The sequence below is a fragment of the Panulirus ornatus genome, chromosome 1, assembly GCF_036320965.1.
Source record: "Panulirus ornatus isolate Po-2019 chromosome 1, ASM3632096v1, whole genome shotgun sequence".
NCBI lineage: Eukaryota > Metazoa > Arthropoda > Malacostraca > Decapoda > Palinuridae > Panulirus > Panulirus ornatus.
Window position 1 is genome coordinate 76089499 of NC_092224.1, and position 27803 is coordinate 76117301.

Consider the following 27803-nt stretch of genomic DNA (forward strand, 5'->3'; position numbering starts at 1 on the left):
GGTGCTGCCTTTCTGGGGATGGGGGGGCTAGTTCATGTGGCTGGGTGTCAGCGGGAATGGATGAAGGCAGCAAGTAAGAATATGTATATGTGCGTGTGTGGGCGTTTTATGTATAAACGTGTATGTGGGTGGGTTGGACCATTCTTTCTTCTATTTCCTTGCGCTCCCTCGCTAAATTTGGGAGACGGCGATTAAGTATACTTAATAAAATAAATATATATATATATATATACACAAGTCATATATATATATATATATATATATACATGTATACACACACCAATTTTCCAGCACTCTTGCTTCCAAAGCCTTGCCAGATTAACTAATTTGCTGGACCAACCGTTGTCACAATAATTCATCAACACACCTCTAACCCACTAATTATACATCTCTCAAGTGCCTAAAGTATTCCATCATCACTTGATCGTGCTCAGTACTCTTACCATCTTAAATAGTTTTTCTAATTGCCATTTGCTTCTTGAATTTGCTTTCTGCATAGAATTTCAATATTTTCTCCCTTTGCTTCTTTATGTAAACAGTTGATGAACTACAGCTGTAGATGTCACACAGCTTATGCACTGAAACACCAGTCCATTTTTTTTTAACAATTCTACTTGATCTTTGATTGATACGGACTGGTGCTTACGTTTGACACCGCAACAGACACTCTCATGTCTTAGAAACCATAGCTAGGGTTGAATTTAAGCAAAACGAGAATATATCAGAATTGAGGTATCAACACCAACAAGTGCAGTGTAAAGAATTTAAATAAGCGTGCCCTACACACAATGCCCAGTAAACTAGGATGGTGGCCGCAGTAATTTCAAGTTCCCTCATGTAATTTTGTCTGGACTAAAGGAGGTGCCAAACCATCAGTGATGTACCTGTATATATATATATATATATATATATATATATATATATATATATATATATTATTTTTTTTATTATACTTTGTCGCTGTCTCCCGCGTTTGCGAGGTAGCGCAAGGAAACAGACGAAAGAAATGGCCCAACCCACCCCCATACATATGTATATACATACACGTCCACACACGCAAATATACATACCTACACAGCTTTCCATGGTTTACCCCAGACGCTTCACATGCCCTGATTCAATCCACTGACAGCACGTCAACCCCGGTATACCACATCGATCCAATTCACTCTATTCCTTGCCCTCCTTTCACCCTCCTGCATGTTCAAGCCCTGATCACACAAAATCTTTTTCACTCCATCTTTCCACCTCCAATTTGGTCTCCCACTTCTCGTTCCCTCCACCTCTGACACATATATCCTCTTGGTCAATCTTTCCTCACTCATTCTCTCCATGTGACCAAACCCATTTTTCAAAACACCCTCTTCTGCTCTCTCAACCACACTTTTTATTACCACACATCTCTCTTACCCTATTATTACTTACTCGATCAAACCACCTCACACCACATATTGTCCTCAAACATCTCATTTCCAGCACACCCACCCTCCTCCGCACAACTCTATCCATAGCCCACGCCTCGCAACCATACAACATTGTTGGAGCCACTATTCCTTCTAACATACCCATTTTTGCTTTCCGAGATAATGTTCTCGACTTCCACACATTCTTCAACACTCCCAGGATTTTCGCCCCCTCCCCCACCCTATGATTCACTTCCGCTTCCATGGTTCCATCCGCTGCCAAATCCACTCCCAGATATCTAAAACACTTCACTTCCTCCAGTTTTTCTCCATTCAAACTTACCTCCCAATTGACTTGTCCCTCAACCCTACTGTACCTAATAACCTTGCTCTTATTCACATTTACTCTCAGCTTTCTTCTCTCACACACTTTACCAAACTCAGTCGCCAGCTTCTGCAGTTTCTTACACGAATCTGCCACCAGTGCTGTATCATCAGCGAACAACTGACTCACTTTCCACGCTCTCTCATCCACAACAGACTGCATACTTGCCCCTCTTTCCAAAACTCTTGCATTCACCTCCCTTACAACCCCATCCATAAACAAATTAAACAACCATGGAGACATCACACACCCCTGCAACAAACCAACATTCATTGAGAACCAATCACTTTCCTCTCTTCCTACATGTAAACATGCCTTACATCCTCGATATAAAGTTTCACTGCTTCTAACAACTTACCCCCCACACCATATATTCTTAATACCTTCCATAGAGCATCTCTATCAACTCTATCATATGCCTTCTCCAGATCCATAAATGCTACAAACAAATCCATTTGCTTTTCTGAGTATTTCTCACATACATTCTTCAAAGCAAACACCTGATCCACACATCCTCTACCACTTCTAAAACCACACTGCTCTTCCCCAATCTGATGCTCTATACATGCCTTCACCCTCTCAATCAATACCCTCCCATATAATTTCCCAGGAATACTCAACAAACTTATACCTCTGTAATTTGAGCATTCACTTTTATCCCCTTTGCCTTTCTACAATGGCACTATGCAAGCATTCCTCCAATCCTCAGGCACCTCACCATGAGTCATACATACATTAAATAACCTTACCAACCAGTCAACAATACAGTCATCTCCCTTTTTTAATAAATTCCACTGCAATACCATCCAAACCCGCTGCATTGCCGGCTTTCATCTTCCGCAAAGCTTTTACTACCTCTTCTCTGTTTACCAAATCATTCTCCCTAACCCTTTCACTTTGCACACCACCTCGACCAAAACACCCTATATCTGTCACTCTTATCATCAAACACATTCAACAAACCTTCAAAATACTCACTCCACCTCCTTCTCACATCACCACTACTTGTTATCGCCTCCCCATTAGCCCCCTTCACTGAAGTTCCCATTTGTTCCCTTGTCTTACGCTTTTTATTTACCTCCTTCCAAAACATCTTTTTATTCTCCCTAAAATTTAATGATACTCTCTCACCCCAACTCTCATTTGCTCTCTTTTTCACCTCTTGCACCTTGCTCTTGACCTCCTGCCTCTTTCTTTTATACATCTCCCACTCATTTGCATTATTTCCCTGCAAAAATCGTCCAAATGCCTCTCTCTTCTCTTTCACTAATAATCTCACTTCTTCATCCCACCTCTCACTACCCTTTCTAATCTGCCCACCTCCCACGCTTCTCATACCACAAGCATCTTTTGCACAAGCCATCACTGCTTCCGTAAATACTTCCCATTCCTCCCCCACTCCCCTTACATCCTTTGTTCTAACCTTTTTCCATTCTGTACTCAGTCTCTCCTGGTACTTCCTCACACAAGTCTCCTTCCCAAGCTCACTTACTCTCACCACTCTCTTCACCCCAACATTCTCTCTTCTTTTCTGAAAACCTCTACAAATCTTCACCTTTGCCTCCTCAAGATAATGATCAGACATTCCTCCAGTTGCACCCCTCAGCACATTAACATCCAAAAGTCTCTCTCGCGCCTATCAATTAACACTTAATCCAATAACGCTCTCTGGCCATCTCTCCTACTTACATACGTATACTTATGTATATCTCTCTTTTTAAACAAGGTATTCCCAATCACCAGTCCTTTTTCAACACATAAATCTACAAGCTCTTCACCATTTCCATTTACAACCCTGAACACCCCATGTACACCAATTATTCCCTCAACTGCCACATTACTCACCTTTGCATTCAAATAACCCATCACTATAACCCGGTCTCGTGCATCAAAATTACTAACACACTCACTCAGCTGCTCCCAAAACACCTGCCTCTCATGATCTTTCTTCTCATACCCAGGTGCATATGCACCAATAATCACCCATCTCTCTCCATCCACTTTCAGTTTTATCCATATCAATATAGAGTTTACTTTCTTACACTCTATTACGTACTCCCACCACTCCTGTTTCAGGAGTAGTGCTACTTCTTCCCTTGCTCTTGTCCTCTCACTGCCCACTGATTTTACTTTACTCCCAAGACATTCCCAAACCACTCTTCCCCTTTACCCTTGAGCCTCGTTTCACTCAGAGCCAAAACATCCAGGTTCCTTTCCTCAAACATACTACCTATCTCTCCTTTTTTCTCATCTTGGTTACATCCACACACATTTAGACACCCCAGTCTGAGCCTTCGAGGAGGATGTGTCTATCTTTATCTGTTTCCTGGCGCTAATGCAGGAAATGGCGATCAAGTATGAAAAAAATAAATATATGTATGGATTGAACCAGGGCATGTGAAGCATCTGGGGTAAACCATGGAAAGGTCTGTGGGGCCTGGATGTGGAAAGGGAGCTGTGGTTTCGATGCATTACACATGACAGCTAGAGACTGAAGGTGAATGAATGTGGTCTTTTTTGTCTGTTCCTGGTGAAGTTTTCTTTCATTAGTAATATACATGTATAGCAAAGAGGTGCAAACTTTAAATCATAAAGAACAAAACTTGACCACAAATTATCATATGAATACTTTCCATGTATTCCCTGCATGTCTTAGAAAGGGTTGGGATCCTTGGGAATATGGGAGAAAGAACATTTCTCATGCATTTCATGTGTTTCATAGAAGGCAATTAAAGGGGGCAGGAGCAAGGGGATGGAAACCCTCCCCTTGGATTTTTCAATTTCTAAGAGCTGGAGTAGATGGAACCAATCAAGGAGTGCTCATCATCCTCAAAGGATCATGCTGGAGTTATCTAAATGGGTGAATGTAACAAAGATAAGAAATAAGGAGAGATAGGGTAGTATGTTTGAGTAAAACCTGAATGTTTCTGCCTCTGAGTAAAACGAAAGCTGAGGGAAAGAAGAATGATTCATGAATGTCTTACGCATAAAGTCAGGGCAAGAGTTAATGAAAGGGTAGCACTGCTGCTGAAAGAGTTCTGGAAATGTGTGAAAAAGGGTAAGAAAGTGAGTCCTTGACAAAGATGGGTAAAACTGAAAGTGTGATACAAGAGGTGGGTGATTATTAACACTTATGTGCATGGAATTGAGAGCACTAAGGAAGAGAGGCGAGTGTTTTAGGAGGAGATGAGTGAGTGTGTCAGTAGTTTTTATGCAAGAAATCAAGTATTAGTGATGGGTGATTTGAATCTGAGAGTATGTACTGTGGTAGTTGAGGGAATGATGATGGGGAGATGAGGTACCCAGAGTTTTGAAAAAGAATGGTGAACACAGCTTGTGAAGTGTGCTGAAGTCTGGTAATTGGGGGTATCAGGTTTAAAAAGAGGGAAATACACAAGTATACATGAATGAGTACGGAAGATGGTAATGGGGCATTATTGGCTTATGTAATGATTGACAGGCATGCAAAGGAAAGACCTGGATGTGAATGTACGGAAAGGGGCAGCTGGTAAGATATCTGATCATTACTTGATGGAGGTAAGGTCAAGGTTTGTAGAGGCTTTAAGAAAAGATGAGATGATTGGGATGGAAGGGGTTGTGAAAGTGAGGGAGCTTGGAAATAAAACTTGAGAAGATATACTAGAGGAGATTAAATGCAGAATGGCAGAAGGTGAGAATAAATGAAGCTAGGGGAAGCGCATGCGTAATGTAAGATGTTTAGGGAAACGCTGCTTCCATGTGCGAGAGAAGTGTTTGGCACGTGAAAGATGGAAAGTGGAAAGTTGAAAAAGTGTTTTGAGTGGTGGGATGATGAAAATAAGGTGTCAATGAAAAAGAAATGAGAGGCATATGGGCATTATTTACAGGGAAGGAGTACAAGCGAGTGGGGAATGCACAGGGAAAGTGGCAGGAGATCTAGAGGAAGGTGCAAGGGCAAATGAAAGTTGGGGAGAAGAATATTAGCAAACATGAGGAAAAATGAGAAAATGTGTTGGAAGGAGGTTCATAACAAATGTAGGCATGCACTGGGGTGCACTGAAGGCTCTGATGAATAGGAAAAGTTCACATGTAGCTTGCACAAGAAACTTACTCAGAGTAATTGTCCTACTGCTGATGTATATAGAGCAGGATAAGTCAAATAGTAGTAGAGAGTTAATTTGCATTACAAATCACCGTAGTTTGTAAAGTGAAAAAATGAGTAGTGATATCACAAGTGAGGACGTCAAAGTTTAATTTTAACACACTGAACATTGTTTGAAGATGTAATTACCTATTTGTAATGTATGAAGTTTTACATTCATGGGGCCCTATCTTTTGAGCAATTTCTACTTTCATGCAACCTCTTGAATTTATGTATGCTGTCTACATTACCCATGTCCTCATTCATTGTTCCATTCATCCACCAATTTTATACCACAAAAGTATTTCTTTAATTCTTTTTTAGCAAGTTTCTTACTGAATTTCATGTTATGTCTTTGGGTTGTTTTCTTCCAACATCTGAGGAAGTTTTCACTGTCCACATCACTGATATCTTTAAAACTTAAATTTTACTCTTAGGTCACCCCTCATTCTTCTCCCCTCTAAGGTGGGTAAATTAAATCCAGCTTATCCCCATAATTGTTGTCATCTTTGTTGCTCTCTTATGAACCATCTTGAATTAGCTCTTTGAGCTTCTTTAGGCGTGGTGATCAAGCCTAAGTTGCCTACTCTAGTTCTGCCCTTAGGTATGATATGAATAGGTTCCTAAATGTTTCTTTATCCATTTATTTGCAGGCTATTTTGATATTTAACAGATGACAGTTTGTCTCCTAACTATTCTAATAAGGGACTCCAGCAACAGGATGGGGATGATTTCAACTACCAAATCCTTCTCACATAGAGAATCCTGATGCTTATTTCCTGCTTGTTAATAATTACATTGACGTCATCTTTCATTTTGTCCCATCATCATTACTTTACAAATGACACATGCAGTACTGAAGACAACATAACACAAACACTACTAAAAGACTACATGGCACAAACACAAGCCTGACGACCATGATACAACCCTAAGACTACATAATACGAAAACAACACTAAAGACTGCATGATATGAAGACAACACTAAGGACGACATAATACGAGGACAACACTAAACCTATGACACACAGACACTTAAGACATGACTTAAACACAACACCAAAGATTACATGAGACAAGCACAGCACTGAAGAACACAGAAACACATCACAGACGACTAACATAAGTCACAGTGCTTAAGACTACAAGGCAAACACTACATGGCATAAACACGACACAGATGAATGTATCAAACACACCGCTGAAGACTTCATGAAAAGCATATCACTGATGACTATTATACAAGCACAACACAAAGACAATACGTTACAAACAACACTGAAGATTATATGATAAACACACCACTGAAGACTAAATGATAAACACACCACTGAAGACTACATGATAAACACACCACTGAAGACTAGATGATACAAACATGACACTGGAAACTATATGATTCAAACACAACACTCATGGCTATATGACTCAATTAAAACACTGCAGATTACACGACTAACACAACACAACACTGAGGAGGACATGAAACAAACACAACACTGCAGACTACTTGACACAATTAAAGCTTTGAAAACTACATGGCACAAAGTTATCACCGAAGATTCGATGAAACAAACGCAACACTGAAAGACTGTGTTGCAAATACAATGTACAGAATTATTAAACATACAACAAAGAATACACGACACAAACACAACAATGAAGATTACACAACACTAAGGACTACAACACTGAAGATTACACAACGCTAAGGACTACAACATGAAGACTACACAACATTGAGGAGTGCACAACACAAACACAACAATGAAGACTACACAACAATGAGGAGTGCACAACACAACATAACATGAAGGCTACACACAACAAATTGAAGGGTACACAATACTTAATACTTCAGAACAGAAACACAGGCTACACAGCACAAACATAATATTAAAGGCTACACATGATACACACAACACTGAAGGCATAACTATCACACTCTACTGAAAGAAAAGGTACTAACATATGGTGGAGGAGGTTATTGATGTTTAAGGAATTTCATGTAAATAATCTCCATAAGTTGATTTATCAATAAAAGTAGACAAAAACAAATGGAAATTAACCATAAAGTAGTGATGAACATGTTCCACTCATACACATTTACTTAAAAATTAGTGCTAGAACGATCACAGGCAGAGACTACACTGTTGTAGTATTACCCTACCTATATAGTGACAATACAAACGATATTTAATCTATCAACCTGAGTTTATTTTTTTTTTATTCTAGATTCGTTGAAAAAAATATTTTCGGTTTTCTTGTTACTGTGTTCAAGCTGAATAGTCCTTAATGCAATGCATATGGTGACATTATGTAATAGTTACAGGTCATCTGCATAGGAAGCCTAACTACGTGAGCGAGATGATCACAAGGGTCAGGTGAGACGGCTATACTGTTATCACTTCTACCCCACCAATAGTTCCCTTATGAAGTACATTTTCCAGATGACGATATCTATCTAATATATATATATATATATATATATATATATATATATATATATATATATATATATATATATATATATATATATGATAAACATGGTATGAAATTATACATGATCACGATGATCATAGATCTCAGCATCATGTTAACATTTGTTTGGAGACTAAACAAATGATTTGTAACTGGAAGCTGGCTTCCCTTGCAACCAAATATGATCAATGGAACCTGAACTATTGCCTGGAACAAAGGAAAGGACACTGAATTAGGGATGAGGTAATCATGGGTTTCAGGGTTGACAGCAAGAGTTCGCCCCCGATATTCTCCACTCCCGATGTAGTTTGTTGAAGTTATTATTGGTGTGGTTCACAACATGGCGTCTAACACTGCTTAAATTCCGTAACCACAGACCAGGTGTCCAGATAATGAAATCCTCCACCGATAAAATTGTTTCCCACACACAGATGCTGTTAACTATCAGGTACATTAACAGGTGGACTTTGGTCGACAGATGGTGGTTTAAAATGCTTCCCAGAGAACTTCACAGGAATGACCTTTCCATGGCACCGAACATGTACATAAATGTAATGAAGCATTACCGGGACGAGAGGCAGGACCATCACAGTACTTTTACTGTGGATGAAAATAAGGTTGTCCCTAAATGTGTTTCATTTTCACGTTAGCTTCGTAGGAACTAATAGTAAATCACCGACAGAGCCATAAACATCGACACAAGTGCCAATATTACATGACTCAAAAGTTACTAAATGTTAACACTGGATTGAAATGAACTGCTAATTTGTTGAGGCTAAAAACTACTCCTTGAACATATCTACTAAGTACAAATGGTCACAGGTCACAGTATCCTAGAAAACAGTAAGATGGGAGAAACAAGTGCCTGACAATGACAGAATACCATAAAAAAAAATGTCGCCTTCACCGTACCAAGCGTTCCGAGGCGTCTAGTAAGAATGAAAGTCTGAATATATCCCATGTTTAGGGAGCCATAGTGGCGTGTCACATGCCGGTCTAATGGGCAAATGCCATTTTTTTTTATTTACTTAGGAGGAAATCAATCAGTTTGTAGCAAATTAATGTGTTAATTAGTGTATTAAACCCTTGAACGCGACGGTATTACCCGAGTGCCGTGTTACAACCATCGTATCCCTAACTTTGACCTGATCAAGGCTTGATTAAGATAAATTCAAAGTCCACGTTATCTCACCAAAGTGCTGTTCCCTGGTGCTCCGGAGTTAAGTGCAGGACTGCAGGAGAGCAGTAGGACGCACGTGTCAGTTGACAGGGTCTGCCTGCAGGTGGCATACACAGGAACCCTGACACATGTACTGATAAGAGAAGTTGATATATCACACACAGGTGGGGAGACTGGATGTACAGGATTGGTGTAACACTCTTCGGTAGTCTGATATCAATGTTGAAGAAATTATAATTGTTACCACATTCTAGTTATATTTAACATTTCTAACTCTTGGTAGAGTAACAGGATGTAAGCGTTTAATGCCAGATGAATTAAGAGTATATCTATATCAGGTTCTGGACCTAACTTCTATTACATCTTACTGTTTATTTGTTGTAACGACGAACTGAGAACAATATATCTTTCTTTTTAAGATTAGCATATACAGGAATAGCCTGAAACATCCAAGGGTTTTTTCACAATTTTTCTAGGTAAAACGTTTTACATTTCACGCCAGAATTCGTAAACTTTGTTCTCAGAGATATATTGAAAACTTTGAAACTAACGTTGTTATATTTTCCTTCCTTTATCTTTATTTCAGTAGATGGGCGATAGTGGTGTGAACCGTGTCTCGCCTGGCCAGCCTCCTCTCCTTGATAAAGCAGACATCTTTTCAGCAATTTGTTTGTATCCAATTTTCAAGTTGGTCTCAGCAACCATGCCTCTTTCCAGTCTCTCTGAGTTACAGATATGAAGCCAATATGATCCATGCTATCCAGGCTTTTGTGAAGAAAGATGATCTAGTATAGTTTTGTGTGGACTTATTTTATTGCCTCAGTTTTAGGGTTACATCAAGTAGTGTGGCCAAATGTCATAGCTTACATCAAGTATTGTGTCCACAGTTATGGGCTTACATCAAGTAGTGTGGCCACAGTTGTTGGTTAACAGCAAGTAGTGTGGCCACAGTTGTTGGTTAACAGCTAGTGTAGCCACAGTATGGGCTTACATCAAGTAGTGTGGCCACAGTCAGATATTTATATCAAGTGGTGAGGCTTTAGTCATATGCATATGTCAAATAGTGCGGCCAGTCATAGACTTACATGAGGTAGTGTGGCCAAAGAGGCTCACATTAAGTAGCGTGGTCACAGTCAGAGGCTTACACCAGCTCGTGTGGCAGTAATTTTAAGTCCTTTCGTACTGTCTGGAGAACTTTAAGGTCACACTGAATAGTGTGTTGTTTCATAAAGTTACAATAAATGGTGTGGCCCAAATCATAAGGTCGCCATTGTGTAAGTAGGATTAGGTCAAAGCTGAGGAAAGCGAATTATACTCGCCAAGATGATTAAGAAAAGCGTCCAGCAAAAGTGGAATGTAAAAATACGTCATATTCTAGAGCACTTATCCCTTTTTGAGTCATTAGGATGTTATATTACAGCACCAATATTATCCAAGTTATTATATAGCTTAATCCGCTCATGTTTAACAGTTTGTTACGAGACTGGTGGTTAGATCTGAATAAAATAAATGCATGATATTTGATAACGTAAAAACAACCAATAGCAATACTTATACAGGGAGTTTTGTTGGACGAAACAAATTGATATGCTTTTACAGATAGAGAAAATTTCGTTAATGAGAATTGTGTTTTAGGTAGGTGGTGAAACGGACACGTGCGTTATCGTGGTTTGTTTCACTGTTCCATGATGTAAATCAATGAAAGTTTTGCATACATTTACGGTACATTTATATTTCCTTTAGATGGACCAAGAGGAAGCTATATATTTCTAGGGGAAGGGAGAAGGGCATGGCCCTCGTCCCTCTTCCCTAACTGTCATAAAGCAACTTTATATATTAAGGTCACAACCATTAGGACGGCCGAAACTGTCAGTTTTGATTTAGACGGAAGTGTCGACTTTATCTAATAAAAGGAAGTGTCGACTGTATCTAATAATGATTCAAAACATCATTTACTCAAACCCGAATCACGTGATTTAAACCATATTGGTGGCAAGACCAACACAGACTTTGTCGGGTGACCTTCGTAAAAGTGATAAGAAATGTATATAGGTTTGGGCGGTCCGGTGCAGCCCCCAGGATAGCTTTGTTCAAAAGAATTGAGAAAAATATAAATAGAATTTTCACTTAAGCGTAGTTCATTGGTATATATATGTCCCCCTTATTTTATGTTGTTTAATTCCATGTATCAACCAATTCTAGATATTGTTCAATAAGTATACAGTCGACTGTTCATTTAAAAATAGAGCTTTAATGACGTCATACTTAGCATTCAAGAATAATTAAATAAGAAAAAATCAAAGAAAAGAGAAACTTTATTAATGAGTTTTTTCTTATTTTCATGATATATTCATATATATATAGTTAAATATTTTCAGAGCCACTGTAAATCGAATGCAGTAGTTTCTCTTAGTGATCAAGGAGAAGTCTCCTGCAAACGCCAGGTGCGGGTCAGAGTGTAAACAAATACTGCATTTGTATTGGACTTCCTGAATTAGAAATTTACCTCATTTGGTAAGTTGATACGATTTTGTTTAATCTGAGGACCTGATTTCCTATAATTACTGCCGTCTGCTGTGGTGCCTCAATTCCTGGAGGAGTGTGTATTGTGTTTATTACGTCGAGGGGAAGAGCGTGGCGGGCGGTCGGTGATGACAGCCGGACAGCTGGGCTCATCCTCACAAGCCCCAGCATTACCGAGTGAGCCGTGTATAATTCTCAACCTTTTGCTTAACTTCAAGCTTGAAATCTTATCTGTAATTGAAGACGGAGATGAGAATATTCCCAGAATTTTGAATTTATTGCGGAGATATCGTATTTTAATGGTTTTAAGCCTGAGGTTTTCCTTGTAAAGTGCAGTTACTTCGGTAAACGTATGTTTTAGGTGAGTGGCTATTTTTATTTAAGATAATTGACAAGAATGTTTTGAAAAAATGTTTGACACTTAGTAGAATGCTGTAACACTATTAGGGTTTGATTTATAGGCAACGGTTATGTTGTCAGTATGTAAATGTTCGTAGCTCATATTGTATTAGGTTTGTATTGTTTACTTTCCACTTAATCCATTTCATTTAAGTTTGGACCATTTTTTTGTAATTAGAGAGTATGTAGTTGTTGGAAAATTCTTACCCTTCATCATCTTGAAGTCCAGGGAAAGCTTTAGGTTTAAGTGATTAAAGAACATTAACTTTACCTAATCCCCACTTGAACCAGAGAATTCCGACTCTTGCAGCAGACCCAGGCTTACCTCAGTAACTCAAATGCAGCTTAGTTCGAAAATTTTCAACAAGAAGACTGATAACTTTGGCAACAGCAAGTTGCATAGAACTGTTTGACCCACCTGCACTGACATACTGACATATGTACTGGTTTTTCTCTGCAAAATAATGCCATGATTTATGAATGTAACCATCTCTCAAATGCTATAAGCACGAAACATCAAATTTTGGAATAGCATTAACTTAGTTTTGCAATTCATGCTTATTTACTTTTCTGTATCAAGATCCCAGATGTGGGGCTCCATATCTTAGGAAGCTGGTCATGTCCATGGGTGGTACCACTGGTCCTCAAGTGAGGTTATGTTGTATGTATGTAGTTACTGATATACTTATTTATGATTATCTATTTGCACTGTATGGGAGGGAGTTCTACTCTCTTGAGGCCCCATCTCTAACATTCTTTATTATCATCCTCTTAAATTTAAGAATGCTGTCTCCATTAACCTTGTCATCAGTCAAGTTATTCCATACATCTGCCACTCTTATACTGTATAGATATTTCTTTTTTTTTTTTTTATACTTTGTCGCTGTCTCCCGCATTTGCGAGGTAGCGCAAGGAAACAGACGAAAGAAATGGCCCAACCCCCCCCCCATACACATGTATATACATACGTCCACACACGCAAATATACATACCTACACAGCTTTCCATGGTTTACCCCAGACGCTTCACATGCCTTGATTCAATCCACTGACAGCACGTCAACCCCGGTATACCACATCGCTCCAATTCACTCTATTCCTTGCCCTCCTTTCACCCTCCTGCATGTTCAGGCCCCGATCACACAAAATCTTTTTCACTCCATCTTTCCACCTCCAATTTGGTCTCCCTCTTCTCCTCGTTCCCTCCACCTCCGACACATATATCCTCTTGGTCAATCTTTCCTCACTCATTCTCTCCATGTGCCCAAACCACTTCAAAACACCCTCTTCTGCTCTTTCAACCACGCTCTTTTTATTTCCACACATCTCTCTTACCCTTACGTTACTCACTCGATCAAACCACCTCACACCACACATTGTCCTCAAACATCTCATTTCCAGCACATCCATCCTCCTGCGTACAACTCTATCCATAGCCCACGCCTCGCAACCATACAACATTGTTGGAACCACTATTCCTTCAAACATACCCATTTTTGCTTTCCGAGATAATGTTCTCGACTTCCACACATTCTTCAAGGCCCTCAGAATTTTCACTCCCCTCCCCCACCCTATGATCCACTTCCGCTTCCATGGTTCCATCCGCTGCCAGATCCACTCCCAGATATCTAAAACACTTCAAGATATTTCTTTATATCCTTATTATTAAAAGTCTTACCTAATTTCATGGTATGTCCTCCGGTTGCTGTATCCCAACATATCCTGAAGAACTGTCCTCGTAGTATATCTCTTTTAAAAGCAAAAGTTGTGACCAAGTCATCCCTCAGCCTTCTCTCATTCTCTTTGGGGAGGGGACTGTAAGATGGCCTTTAGGCTATCCCCTTAGCGTATCTCTCTTAATTCTGATACCATCTATGTTGCCCTCCTCTGGGCCTTCTTTAAGAGCTCTGTGTTTCTTTAGGTGCAGTTATCAAACCTAAGAAGCTTATTTTAGTTTTGGCCTTATGTAGGATATGAATACCTTGCTGATTATTTCCTTAACCAAATTCTTGAAGCTGTTATGATATTTACTGGCAGACAGTTTGTCCCTTTAACTTTTCTCCTAATTTGGGACTCGGGTGACTAGTTAGTCATAATGTTGAAAGCTTTTCTGATATTTACTGGCACACAGTTTGTCCCTTTAACTTTTCTCCTAATTTGGAACTCAAGTGACTGGTTAGAGATGATGTTGACTCCCACCTCCTTCTCTTACAAAGAATCCTGAAACTTAATTCCTGCTATGTGATAATCATATTTAAGCCATCTTTTGCTTTCTCATCCTCATTTCTTCACATTTGTTTTGGTTGAATTTCATCAACCACATTTCAGATCAACTTTGGAGTCTGTTTAGGTTCTCTTGTAAGCTAATGCAATCCTCCTTGCTTTTCACATTTCACATGACCTTTGCATCATCGGCAAACATATTCAAGTAGGATTTTTTACCTCCACGCAAATCACCTGCAAACATATTCAGGTAGGATTTCTTACCTTCAGGCAAGTCATTTATATAGATCAAGAAGAAAAATGGTCCCAGAGCTGAACCTTGTGGCACTCCACTGTTTACCTTAACCAATTTGGAAAAGGCTCCTCTAACACATTCTTTATTCCCTCCTACTGAGATATCTTCCATCCATTGTATGAGCTTTCTTCTTATTTCTGCTTAATGATACATGTTCTTAATCAGCCTCCTCTGTAGAATATTGTCAGAATCCCTCGGACTGTGCAGATGCAGGCAGTCCACCCAGCCTTTCCCTTTTGTCTAAGAAGTTAGTAACACAAGACCTCCTTTCCCTAAAACCAGACTGTCTCTCACTCAGGAAATTTCTCCTCTGTTTGAAATTACTCACTTGCTTTCTAATGATCTTTAACAGAACCTTGCCCACCATTGTGATTAGTGAAATTGGTTTGTGTAGGATGATTGAAGAACTATTGAGGAGTAAGTTTTCAGTGTCTTTTTAATGGAAGTGTTGTGTCTTGGACTTGAAGGTTGTGTGATATTTTGAATTGGTGTTTGTAAAGCTGAAGAGATGTGTGATGTCCAAAGCACAGATAAGAAATCAAAGCTCACACATGCATGGGGAGAATACTTTCATTGGAATATTTTAAGACTGATTGGGGAGGACAGTATAGGATGTTGAAGTATGAAGCGAGGGTAATCTTTTTATTTTCTTAGTGGGTTGGTGGTTGGATGATATGTTAGTGTGAGAAGATTCTATTGCAGTTGGAAGTAATTTTACCTCATATGTAGATGTTGAATGTTTGTAGCTGCTGTGCAGTTGGTGATTGTTGTGTATGCTTCTTTTGTGTAGCTTGCTGTTCCATTATGTTTGCTTTTGACAGGTTGGATGACCTGGCAGGTAGAGCATAGTTTAGAGTAAATAGGATGAATTATTTGTAAGATATACTAAAGGAGTCTTTTTCCAGACCACAACTGTTGCTGGTACGTGTTCTGAGGGCATTTAGTTTTCATTTTTGTTGATATTTGCGATGTGGGAAGTGAAGGTAATATTTGTCTCATGTGTTACTAAGTATAGATGGTGTTTTGCTGAGTGATAGTGGTTGGCTATTTGGGGTTATTGGAAGGTGCATACTAGATTCATGTTTGTGTCGGGTTAAAAGGGTGATAATGGATTTCTGTTGGCATGTAGACTTTTATTTTTTATTACTGCTTTGTTCTAGTTGTATGATATATGATGATAGATAATAACATGATTATTGGGAGGGCTATAAAGATCTTGGGCTAGAAGTGTACTTTTGTACTATGATCATATTAACTGTAGTATCTCGGATGATCTTTTCTTTAGAATGATAAGGTTTCTTTTGGAGATTGAGATAAAGCAGAGTGTAATTGGGATAACATTTTTGAATTGTAGTAGGTAAGTCAACAGTGACAAGGGTTATGATTCAAAACCAGCTAGTGAAACACATGTAGAAATCAGTTGGATATATGAAAACTGCACCTCACTTCCCAGGCAGTTAGATTTTTCTTAATGTTGATATTTATATGAAGTATATGTGAGTGCTATGCTGTGGTTGTTTTTTTTATATCCATTTGCTGGAGGATTTGTTCTTTGTGTGCATTTGCTTTCTCCCACTGTTGGCAGTGATTTTCAGTGAATATGGCAAACACACTTGTCAAACAGACCTATCAACAAATTTTGGGAAATATGTCTCAGAACGTGGTATGAGGTGGTTTGATCGAGTAAGTAATAATAGGGTAAGAGAGATGTGTGATGATAAAAAGAGTGTGGTTGAGAGAGCAGAAGACGGTGTTTTGAAATGGTTTGGTCACATGGAGAGAATGAGTGAGGAAAGATTGACCAAGAGGATATGTGTCTGAGGTGGAGGGAACGAGGAGAAGTGGGAGACCTAATTGGAGGTGGAAAGATGGAGCGAAAAAGATTTTGAGTGATTGGGGCCTGAACATGCAGGAGGGTGAAAGGAGGGCAAGGAATAGAGTGAATTGGAGCGATGTGGTATACTGGGGTTGACGTGCTGTCAGTGGATTGAATCAAAGGCATGTGAAGCGTCTGGGGTAAACCATGGAAAGTTGTGTGGGGCCTGGATGTGGAAAGGGAGCAGTGGTTTCGGTGCATTATTACATGACAGCTAGAGACTGAGTGTGAACGAATGGGGCCTTTGTTGTCTTCCTAGGGCTACCTCGTACACATGAGGGGGGAGGGGGTTGTTATTTCGTGTGGCGGGGTGGTGATGGGAATGAATAATGGCAGTCTGTATATACGAGTTATGTACATGTGTATATATGTATATGTCTGTGTGTGTATATATATGTATATGTTGAGATGTATAGGTATGTATATTTATGTGTGTGGACGTGTATGTATATACATGTGTATGTGGGTGGGTTGGGCCATTCTTTCGTCTGTTTCCTTGCGCTACCTCGCTAACGTGGGAGGCAGCGACAAAGCAAAATAAATAAAATAGATAAAAAGAAAATGTTTCAGAAGTTTTATTTTTCAAATAACATTGAAAAAAGTAAATTTTGGTTAAGATATGTTAGGTGAGGTTTCATAGGTTCTGTTGACTTCTGCAAGTGTTTCACATATATTTATGGTAATTTTTTCATTTTCTTTTTATCTTCATAGCTTTTGTCACTGTTGACTTATTAGAAAATTTAGTTTATTTGCACTACCTATTATTCAGTTTGTTGGAAAATTACTTTACAGAGCACTTGATTTATGAGAAATTTGAAGGGCAGAATGATATTGTTAGAGCTAGGAAGGGCCATGAAATTCATGGTAGATTTATTAAAGGAAAAATAACTATCATTTCTAGAAGTTTACTGAATCTATGAAAACCTCACAATGTCCACCAGCACCTTGAGATTTACATTATTTTTTATGGTCATAGTCAGAAGATAAGAGCAACATTTTCATAATCGTTTTTCCACCTTTGGTAAGAGTATGCACTGCATTGGACTTGAATGCACTTGAATTTAATGAATTACCCCTCCAGCATCTCCATTGAAAAGTGGCCACAACAAATTTATATTTTTGAAAAAGATGGATAACTGTTAGTTTGTAGGGGAAGATAGATGAGGATTTCATAGGCTCTGTTGTTTTCTAGAATTATTTCAGTTACTTTAGAATAATTAACCATACTTTCTTTTTTAGACTGAAGTGATCTACCTGAGGCAAACTGACACATTGAACAAACCTCCCAGCAACTAGATTGAAACTGAGAACCATAAAGATCATATAATTTTCAAATAACATCAAAAATAAGGTAAGTCTTTACTACTCAGAAAATTAGATGAGGCTTTTCTAGGTTCTTTTAATCTGTATAAGTGTTTTCCTCACTTTCTGATTAATTAACCTCATCTTCCATGGTTGTTTTGGGTGTGAGTTTGCTTGGAGAGAACCTAGAGAATGCGTAGTGAAGTGTTTTAGACACCTGAGAGAGGACATGGCTGTAGATGAAACTTTGGAAGCTGAAGTGAACCGTAGGTTGGGTTGTGGAGCAATGAGGAATATATATAGAAAGAAAATCACTTTATGTAAGAGAAACGATGGGTATGTTTGATGGTACAGTAGTCCCCAACTATGTGTATGCTGAATTTGAGTCTAGGGATTGAAAAAGAAGTTGAGGGACACTAAGGCCTGTAAATAAGTAATTGATTGTTAGTCTTTTAGAAGATTCTGTGATAATTCGCTTTTATTTATGGTGTATCTGTCAGCTTAGGGAAGTGCAATGAGGTATTTTCCATGATCATTTCAAATATGGCAGCATTTCATTGTCATATTTCAGTTTTAAAAGAAAAAGGTTGAAGCGGCTAAAATATTCTCTGTACTATTACCCTATTTTTGATAATTTTGTAAGGGTAGTAGATTTGCTTGAAAACCTTGTTTGACTATTTTTCATGCTGAATTTGAATCTGGGGTTGAAATATGTGTTGGGGGATATTAATGCCTGTAAATAAGTAATTAGTGGTTACTCTTTTATAAGATTCTTTTATTATTCGCTACCAAATACAAGTGCTGTGTGAAATACACATGGTGTGGCATTTTATTTTCTAATATTTTTATTTTTAAGATTATTTATTAATTGATGTACTGTATTTTTATTTGTCTGTAAAATCCGAAATCTGTTATATTGGGGTCTGTTAAATCTAGGGTTTACCTGCAATTTTTGGTTTTCAGTTTGAGGGTAATAGATTTACTTGAAAACCTTAATGAAAGAACTTTTTTATGCTGAATTCGAACATGGGGTTAAAGTTTAAGTTGGAGGACATTAAGGCCTGTAAATAAATAATTGATTGATACTATTTTAAAAGATTTTGTTATTATTTGCTCTGTATTTATTGTTTATCTATTGGCTAGGGGAAGCATAAAGAGATATTTTCTGTGATTTTATAAGTGTAGAAGCATTTCATTATATCATATTTCCATTTTAAAACAAAAAGATTTTTGGCCAAATAAATTTTCTGAGCTAATTACCTGCAAGTTTTGATATTTTTATATGTAATAGATTTGCTTGAAAATATCAGTATAAGGACTTTTTCATGCTGATTCCAATTTTTTTTTTCACACTATTTGCCATTTCCCGCATTAGCGAGGTAGCGTTAAGAACAGAGGACTGGGCCTTTAAGGGAATATCCTCACCTGGCCCCCTTCTCTGTTCCTTCTTTTGGAAAATTAAAAAAAAAATGAGAGGGGAGGATTTCCAGCCCCCTGCTCCCTTCCCTTTTAGTCGCCTTTTACGACACGCAGGGAATAAGTGGGAAGTATTCTTTCTCCCCTATCCCCTATTCCAATATGGGGTTGAAATTTATATTGGGGAACAGTAAGTCTTGTAAATAAGTAATTAGTTGGTACTATTTTAGAAGATTCTCTGATTATTTGGTTGGTATTTATTGGGTATGTGTTGCCTTAGGTACGCATTATGAGATATTTTATGTGATAATTTCAAGTACAGAAGTGTTTTATTGTCATATTTAAATTTTTTAAACAATTTTTCAAACAATTCTCTGAAATATTTCGTGCAATTTTTGGTATTTTTGGGAGTAATATACTTACTTGAGAACCTTATTATAAAGACTATTTTTCATTCTAAATTAAAATTTGGGGTTGAAATATATGTTGATGGACATTAAGGCCTGTAAATAAGTAATTAATTGTCTTTTAGAAGTTTCTGTGACTTTTCGGTTTGTATTTGTTGTGTGTATGTCAGCTTGGGGAAGTGAAGTGAGATATTTTCTGACAAAATATGATAGATATTTCAAGTATAGAGGCATTTTATTATGTCATATTTCAATTTTAGAACAAAAACACATTTGGGCTGAAAAAATCCCTTAACTGTTGCCTGTGAATTTTGACATTTTTCTGAGGGTACATACTGCAAATGACTGGGAGATGTATAAAAGAAAGAGGCAGGAGGTCAAGAGAAAGGTGCAAGAGGTGAAAAAGAGGGCAAATGAGAGTTGGGGTGAGAGAGTATCATTAAATTTTAGGGAGAATAAAAAGATGTTTTGGAAGGAGGTGAATAAAGTGCGTAAGACAAGGGAACAAATGGGAACTTCAGTGAAGGGGGCTAATGGGGAGGTGATAACAAGTAGTGGTGATGTGAGAAGATGGAGTGAGTATTTTGAAGGTTTGTTGAATGTGTTTGATGATAGAGTGGCAGATATAAGGTGTTTTGGTCATGGTGGTGTGCAAAGTGAGAGGGTTAGGGAAAATGATTTGGTAAACAGAGAAGAGGTAGTAAAAGCTTTGCGTTAGATGAAAGCCAGCAAGGCAGTGGGTTTGGATGGTATTGCAGTGGAATTCTTTAAAAATGGGGGTGACTGTATTGTTGACTGGTTGGTAAGGTTATTTAATGCATGTATGACTCATGGTGAGGTGCCTGAGGATTGGAGGAATGCTTGCATAGTGCTATTGTACAAAGGCAAAGGGGATAAAAGTGAGTGCTCAAATTACAGAGGTATAAGTTTGTTGAGTATTCTTGGGAAATTATATGGGAGGGTATTGATTGAGAGGGTGAAGGTTTATACAGAGCATCGGATTGGGGAAGAGCAGTGTGGTTTCAGAAGTGGTAGAGGATGTGTGGATCAGGAGTTTGCTTTGAAGAATGTATGTGAGAAATACTTAGAAAAGCAAATGGATTTGTATGTAGCATTTATGGATCAGGAGAAGGCATATGATTGAGTTGATAGAGATGCTTTGTGGAAGGTATTAAGAATATATGGTGTGGGAGGCAAGTTGTTGGAAGCAGTGGAAAGTTTTTATCAAGGATGTAAGGCATGTGTATGTGTAGGAAGAGAGGAAAGTGATTGGTTCTCAGTGAATGTAGGTTTGCGACAGGGGTGTGTAATGTCTCCATGGTTGTTTAATTTGTTTATGGATGGGGTTGTTAGGGAAGTGAATGCAAGAGTTTTGGAAAGAGAGGCAAGTATGTAGTCTGTTGTGGATGAAAGAGCTTGGGAAGTGAGTTAGTTGTTGTTCGCTGATGATACAGCACTGGTGGCTGATTCATATGAGACTGCAGAAGCTGGTGACTGAGTTTGGTAAAGTGTGTGAAAGAAGAAAGCTGAGAGTAAATATGAATAAGAGCAAGGTTATTAGGTTCAGTAGGGATGAGGGACAAGATAACTAGGAGATAATTTTGAATGGAGAAAAACTGGAGGAAGAGAAGTGTTTTAGATACCTGGGAGTGAACTTAGCAGCGGATGGAACCATGGAAGCAGAAGTGAGTCACAGGGTGGGGGAAGGAGCGATGGTCCTGGGAGTGTTGAAGAATGTGGGGAAGGCGAGAACATTATCTCAGAGAGCAAAAAAGGGTGTGTTTGAAGGAATAGTGGTTCCAACAATGTTATATGGTTGTGAGGCATGGGATATATATATAGGGTTGTGCGGAGGAGGGTGGATGTGTTGGAAATGAATTGTTTGAGGGCAACATGTGGTGTGAGGTGGTTTGATCAAGTAAGATATGAAAGGGTAAGAGAGATGTGTGGTAATAAAAAGAGTGTGGTTGAGAGAGCAGAAGAGAGTGTTGAAATGGTTTGGGCACATGGAGAGAATGAGTGAGGAAAGATTGACCAAGTGGATATATGTGTCATATGTATTAGGTACAATAGGGTTGAGGGACAAGTCAACTGGGAGGTAAGTTTGAAAGGAGAAAAACTGAAGGAAGTGAAGTGTTTTAGATATCTGGGAGTGGATTTGGCAGCGGATGGAACCATGGAAGCAGAAGTGAATCATAGGGTGGGAGAGGGGGCGAAAGTTCTGGGAGCGTTGAAGAATGTGTGGAAGTCGAGAACATTATCTTGGGAAGCAAAAATGGGTATGTTTGAAGGAATTGTGGTTCCAACAATGTTATATGGTTGCGAGGTGTGGGCCATTATGTATAGAGTTGTGTGGTGGAGGGTGGATGTGCTGGAAATGAGATATTTGAGGACAATATGTTGTGTAAGGTGGTTTGATCGAGTAAGTAATAATAGGGTAAGAGAGATGTGTGGTAATAAAAAGAGTGTGGTTGAGAGAGCAGAAGAGGGTGTTTTGAAATGGTTTGGTCACATGGAGAGAATGAGTGAGGAAAGATTGACCAAGTGGATATATGTGTCAGAGGTGGAGGGAACGAGGAGAAGTGGGAGACCAAATTGGAGGTGGAAAGATGGAGTGAAAAAGATTTTGAGAGATCGGGGCCTGAACATGCAGGAGGGTGAAAGGCGTGCAAGGAATAGAGTGAATTGGAACAATGTGGTATACCGGGGTCGACATGCTGTCAATGGATTGAACCAGGGCATGTGAAGCATCTGGGGTAAACCATGGAAAGTTCTGTGGGGCCTGGATGTGGAAAGGGAGATGTGGTTTCGGTGCATTATTACATGACGGCTAGAGACTGAGTGTGAATGAATGTGGCCTTTGTTGTCTTTTCCTAGTGCTGCCTTGCGCACATGAGGGGGGAGGGGGTTGTTATTTCATGTGTGGCAGGTTGGCGATGGGAATAAATAAAGGTAGACAGTATGAATTATGTACATGTGTGTATATGTATATGTCTGTGTGTGTATATTTATGTATACATTGAGATGTATAGGTATGTATATGTGCGTGTGTGGATGTGTATGTACATACATGTGTATATGGGTGGGTTGGGCCATTCTTTCATCTGTTTCCTTGCGCTGCCTCGCTGATTCGGGAGACAGTGACAAAGCAAAATGAATAAATAGATAAATGACGTGTATGTTGGTGGGTTGGGTCATTCTTTCGTCTGCTTCCTTGTGCTACCTTGCTAATGCGGGAGACCAACAAAGTATAATAAATAAATAGGTAAATAAGATAAGTATACGTATGCGAGTTGGAGAGATGGTCAAAAGGCATTATAGGATTGTGTTGATTGATAGGCGTATAAAGGAGAGACTTTTGGATGTTAATGTGCTGAGAGGGGCAGCTGGAGAGATGTCTGATCACTATCTTGTGGAGGTGAAGGCGAAGATTTGTGGAGGTTTTGAAAAAAGAAGAGAGAATGTTGGGAAGAGAGTGGTGAGAGTAAGGGAGCTTGGAAAGGAGACTAGTGTGAGGAAGTACCAGGAGAGATTAAGTGTAGAATGGCAGGTGAGAGCAAATGACAGGAGGGGAGTGGGTTAGGAATGGGATGTATTTTGGAAAGCAGTAATGGCCTGCACAAAAGATGCATGTGGCATGAGAAGGTAGGAGGTGGGCAGGTTAGAAAGGGTAGTGAATAGTGGGATGAAGACGTAAAGTTGTTAGTGAAAGAGAAAAGAGAGGCATTTGGATGATACTTGCACGGAAGGAGTGCAAATAACTGGGAGGTGTATAAAAGAAAGCAGCAGGAGTTCAAGAGAAAAGAGAAAAGAGGGCAAATGAGAGTTAGGGTGAGAGAGTATTATTAAACTTTAGGGAGAATGAAAGGATGTAGTGTGGGAGGTAAGTTGCTATAAGCAGTGAAAAGTTTTTATTGAGGATGTAAGGCATCTGTACGAGTAGGAAGAAAGTGATTGGTTCCCAGTGAATGTCGGATTGTAGCAGGGGTGTGTGGTTGTTTAATTTGTTTATGGATGGGGTTGTTAGGGAGGTGAATGCAAGGGTTTTGCAGAGAGGGACAAGTGTGCGGTCTGTTGTCGATGAGAGGGCTTGTGAAGTGAGTCAGTTGTTGTTCACTGATGATACAGCTCTGGCAGCTGATTTGGGTGAGAAACTGCAGAAGCTGGTGACTGAGTTTGGCAAAGTGTATGAAAGAAGAAAGCTGAGAGTAAATGTGAATAAGAGCAAGGTTATTAGTTTCAGTAGGGTTGAGGGACAAGCTAATTGGGAGGTAAGTTTGAATGGAGAAAGACTGGAGGAAGTGAAGTGTTTTAGATATCTGGGAGTGGATTTAGCAGGGGATGGAACCATGGAAGGGGAAGTGAGTCACAGGGTGGGGGAGGGGGCAAAGGTTTTGGGAGCATTGAAGAATGTGTGGAAGTCGAGAACATTATCTCAGAAAGCAAAAATGGGTATTTTTGAAGGAATAGTGGTTCCAACAATGTTATATGGTTGTGAGGCGTGGGCTATAGATAGGGTTGTATGGAGGAGGGTGGATATCTTGGAAATGAGATGTTTGAGAACAATATGTGGTGTGATTTGGTTTGACCGAGTAAGTAAGGACAGAGTAAGAGATATGTGTGGTAATAAAAAGAGTGTGGTTGGGAGAACAGAAGAGGGTGTACTGAAATGGTTTGGTCACATGGAGAGAATAAGTGAGGAAAGATTGACAAAGAGGATATATGTGCCAGAGGTGGAGGGAATGAGGAGAAATGGTAGACCAAATTGGAGGTGGAAGGATGGAGTGAAAAAGATTTTGAGGGATTGGGGCCTGAACATATAGGAGAGTGAAAGGTGTGCAAGGAATAGAGTGAATTGGAACGATGTGGTATACTGGGGTCGATGTGCTGTCAGTGGTCTGAATCAGGGCATGTGAAGCATCTGGGGTAAACCATGGAAAGTTTTGTGGGGCCTGGATGTGGAAAGGGAGCTGTGGTTTTGGTGCGTTATACATGGCAACTAGAGACTGAGTGTGAATGAATGTGCCCTTTGTTGTCTTTTCGTGGCACTACCTCGTGTGCACACGGGGGAGGGGGGGGTGTCATTTCATGTATGGCGGGGTGGTGATGGGAATGGATGAAGGCAGCAAGTATGAATATTTACATGTGTATATATGTATATGTCTGTGTATGTATATTTACGTATACATTGAAATGTGTAGCTATGTATATGTGCATGTGTGGGCATGTATGTATATACATGTGTATGTGGGTGGGTTGGGCCATTCTTTCGTCTGTTTCCTTGCGCTACCTCGCTAAGGCGGGAGACAGCGACAAAGTATAATAATATAAAAAAAAAAGATTGTTTTGGAAGGAGGTAAATAATGTGTGTAAGATCGGTAAAGGGGACATGTGGCGAAGTAATAACAGGTAGTAATGAGGTGAGAAGAAGGTGGAGTGAGTATTTTGAAGGTTTGTTGAATGTGTTTGATGATAGAGTGGTAGATATAGGGTGTTTTGGTCAGGGTGGTGGGCGAATTGAGAGGGTCAGAGAGAATGGTTTGATTATGAGAGAAGAGATAGTGAAAGCTTTGTGGAAGATGAAATCCGGCAAGGCAGTGGGTTTGGATGGTATTGCAGCAGAACATATGAAAAAAGGGGGTGACTGTGTTGATTGGTTGTTAAGGATATTCAATGTATGTATGGACCACGGTGAAGTGCCTAAGGATTGGCGGAATGCATGTGTAGTGTCATTGTATAAAGGCAAAGGGGATAAAGGTGAGTGTTCAAACTACAGAGGCATAAGTTTGTTGAGTATTCCTGGGAAATTATATGGGGGGATATTGATTGAGAGGGTGAAGGCATGTACAGAGCATTAGATTGGGGAAAAGCATTGTGGTTTCAGAAGTGGTAGAGGATGTGTGGATAAGGGGTTTGCTTTGAAGAATGCTTGTGAGAAATGCTTAGAAAAACAGATGGATTTGTATGTAGTATTTATGGATCTGGAGAAGGCATATGATAGGGTTAACAGAGATGCTTTGTGGAAGGTTTCAAGAGTATATGGTGTGGGAGGTAAGTTGCTAGGAGCTGTGAACAGATTTTACGAAGGATGTAAGGCATGTGTACAAATAGGAGAAGAGAGTGATTGGTTCCCAACAAATGTTGGTCTGCAGCAGGGGTGTGTGATGTCCCTATGGTTGTATAATTTGTTTATGCATGGGGTGGTTATGGAGGTAAAGGCAAGAGTTTAGGAGAGAGGGGCGAGTATACAGTCTGTTGGGGATGAGATGGCCTGGGAAGTGAGTCAGTTGTTATCCACTGATGATACAGCTCTAGTGGCTGATTTGAGTGAGAAACTGCAGAAGTTGGTGACTGAGTTTGGAAAAGTGTGTGAAAAGAGAAACTTGAGAGTAAATGTGAATAAGAGCAAGGTAATTAGGTTCAGTAGGGTTAGGGGACAAGTTAATTGGGATATAAGTTTGAATGGAGAAAAATTGGAGGAATTGAAGTGTTTTAGATATTTGGGAGTGGACTTAGCAGAGAATGGAAACTTGGAAGCAGAAGTGAGTCAGAGGTTGGGAGAGGAGGCGAAGGTTCTGGGAGCAGTGAAGAATGTGTGGAAGGAGAGAACAATATCTCGGTAAGCAAAATGGGTATGTTTGAAGGAATAGTGGTTCCAACAATGTTATATGTTTGCAAGGTATGGGCTATAGATGGGGTTGTATGGAGGAGGGTGGAAGTGTTGGAAATGAATTGTTTGAGGACAATATGTGGTGTGAGGTTATTTGATTGAGTAAGTAATGAAAGGGCAAGAGAGATGTGTGGAAATAAAAAGAGTTTGGTTGAGAGAGCTGAAGAGGGTGTGTTCAAATGGTTTGGACACATGGAGAGAATGAGTGAGGAAAGATTGACAAAGAGGATATATGTGTCAGAGGTGGAGGGAACAAGAAGCGGGAAACCAAATTGGAAGTGGAAGGATGGAGTGAAAAACATTTGTGCAAGGAATAGATAGAGAGAATAGGAACATTATGGTATAGCAGGGTTGACGTGCTGTTATTGTACTTAACCAGGGGGTGTAAAATGTCTGGAGTAATTCATGGAAAGGTCTGTGGGGCCTGAATGTGGACAGGGAGCTGTGGTTTGGGTGCATTACACTTGACAGCTAGAGACTGGGTGTGAACGAATGTGGTCTTTTTTGTCTGTTTTTTTGGTGCTACCTTGCTGAAGCAGGGGGGTAGTGATGCTGTTTCCTCTGGGGTGGGGTAGCAGCAGGAATAGATGAAGGCAAGCATGAATATGTACATGTTTGGAAAGGACCACATTTGTGTGCATGATCAAGTATATTCCTATGAGTCCACGGGGAAAATGAAACACAATAAGTTCCCAAGTGCACTTTCGTGTAATAATCACATCATCAGGGGAGATACAAGAAAGAAATATAACAGTCAGTTGATACACAGCGAAGAGACGTACCTAAGATGTCATTTGGTAAACAAGTGATTGTCCAAGACAGACAATGAGCATATCATAAACTTATGTGGACAAGAAGGTGAATTGTTTACAAATTTTATCAACAAAAAAGTTATCCAATATTATCACTAATGTTAAGATTATAATTCCTTGTGTATTTGATAATAGAAGGTTCAATGATATTTCTTGTGGTACTGGCGTTAGAGTTAATAACTGAGATGGCATTACTCCAGTCAATACAGTGATCATAGTTTTAACATGATTAAACGTTAAGCATTAAAAACTATGATCATTGTATTGACTGGAGTAGTGCCATCTCAGTTCTTAAATCTAACTCCAGTAC

General features: G+C 39.3%; 1 protein-coding gene across 3 annotated transcripts in view; it reads left to right on the forward strand.

Moving 5' to 3' along the window:
• Nucleotides 1-11949: 11949 nt before the first annotated feature.
• The window catches only part of LOC139749840 (uncharacterized), a 30800-nt gene continuing 14946 nt past the window's right edge, over nucleotides 11950-27803 (forward strand). Inside the window, exons 1-2 of one of the 3 annotated variants that reach the window (XM_071664155.1) lie at nucleotides 11950-12085; nucleotides 18126-18237. The gene's annotated coding sequence lies outside the window, so the exon portion shown is untranslated. Of the gene's footprint in view, nucleotides 12086-12200; nucleotides 12456-18125; nucleotides 18238-27803 lie in introns of those variants that run through there. The other 2 variants (XM_071664164.1, XM_071664172.1) reach the window with 2 other exon arrangements.